We start from the raw sequence: 2,061 nt of genomic DNA, 5'->3' as shown, positions 1-2,061 counted from the left end.
GGCCACACTTGTCACTCACCTGGCCACACCTGTCACTCACCTGGCCACACCTGATACACACCTGGCCACATCTGCCACTCACCTGGCCACACCTGTCACTCACCTGGCCACTCCTGTCACTCACCTAACCACACCTGCTACTCACCTGGCCACACCTGCCACTCACCTGGCCACACCTGCCACTCACCTGGCAACACCTGTCACTCACCTTGCCACACCTGCCACTCACCTGGCTACACATGGCCGCACCTGTCACTCACCTGGCCACACCTTCCACTCACCTGGCCACACCTGCCACTCACCTGGCCACACATGTCCACACCTGCCACTCACCTGGCCACACATGGCCACTCACCTGCCCGCACATGGCCACACCTGCCACTCACCTGGCCCACACATGTTCACACCTGCCACTCACCTGGGCACACCTGCCACTCACCTAGCCACACATGTCCACTCACCTGGCCACACATGTCCACACCTGCCACTCACCTGGCCACACATGCCCACACCTGTCACTCAGCTGGCCACACCTGCCATTTACCTGGCCACACCTGCCACTTACCTGACCACACCTGCGACTCACCTGGCTACTCACCTGACCACACCTGCCCACACTTGCCACTCCCCTGGCCATACATGTCCACACCTGCCACTCACCTGGCCACACATGGCCACACCAGCCACTCACCTAGCCACACATGTCCACACCTGCCACTCTCCTGGCCACACATGGCCACTCACCTGGCAACACATGTCCACACCTGTCACTCACCTGGCCACACATGTCCACACCTGCCACTCACCTGGCCACACCTGTCACTCACCTGGCCACACCTGCCACTCACCTGGCAAAACATGTCCACACCTGCCACTCAGCTGGCCACACCTGTCACTCACCTGGCCACACTGCCACTTACCTGGCCACACCTGTCACTCACCTGGCCACACCTGCCACTCATCTGGCCACACCTGCCACTCACCTGGCCACAACCAGTCTCATCGGGGCATCTTGGGCGCGGAACCTCTATCCGGACCATACCTGGGGGGATGGGGGGAGGGAGGGCATCACCATTATGGCCTCAACATTATTTTGCTACATCAGCCTAAGTGAATGTAATAACTTCCTATGCAACACAAAAACTTCCCTATAAACTGGCAATAATATTGAAATTGCTCAAACTTAGTTTGCTTCACAATGTAATAACTATAATATATAATATTATAATTATAAATGACATTAAAGCTTGGAATTATAAATATTAAAATTATAATTGTATTATAAATTTGAATTATAATAAAACTTATCATTGATTTAATTTTATTTATAAACGTCTTTGTGGCTCCACAAAGTAAAGTATTTCAGTCGAGCATTTATTCGTCTGCTGGTGTCAATCGAGGAATTACAGGTAGTGTTTGCCTGAAATCTCCTGCAAGCAATATTAATGCATTCCCAAATGGTCTGATGTTTCCACGCAATCTTGCAATGATCGAACAAGAGCCTTGAGCGATTTTTTGTGGGCCATTGTGCATTCATCCCAAATATTAAGTTTGCATTTCTGCAATACTTTCCCACGCCGGATCCTTTAGAAATGTTGCACGTGGGAGTTTTAATGAATTGCATGTTCAATGGCAATTTCAAAGCCGAAGTAGCAGTTCTTCCACCTGGTAACAATGTCGCAGCTATTCCGGACTATGCAAGAGCTAAGGTAATGCCATTTTTGGATCGAAATGCTGCCAGAATCAATCTAATTAGGAAGGTTTTTACCAGTTCATCCTGGCGCAACTAAGAAGATTTCTCCAAGCCCGTTATTGACAGTTTGATTTATTTGAGTGTAAATGCCATTCGCTCAAGCGTTACCTTAGGAATATTTGAATGCACATACAGACAACAGATTGTAATTTAGTTAACGATGCAATTCTACATTGAACAAAGCAGCAACAGATCGATTCGGTGATGGCATTTCCAATTGATTGAGAACTTTGTTCGCGAATTCTAAGAACAATTCTTCAATCATTATCATCGCTTCATTGTAGATTTTTGCTGTGAAATCCATGTTC

Source organism: Procambarus clarkii, chromosome 4 (assembly GCF_040958095.1).
Source record: "Procambarus clarkii isolate CNS0578487 chromosome 4, FALCON_Pclarkii_2.0, whole genome shotgun sequence".
In the NCBI taxonomy this organism is placed as follows: domain Eukaryota; kingdom Metazoa; phylum Arthropoda; class Malacostraca; order Decapoda; family Cambaridae; genus Procambarus; species Procambarus clarkii.
Note: the sequence above shows the minus strand (reverse complement) of the source record.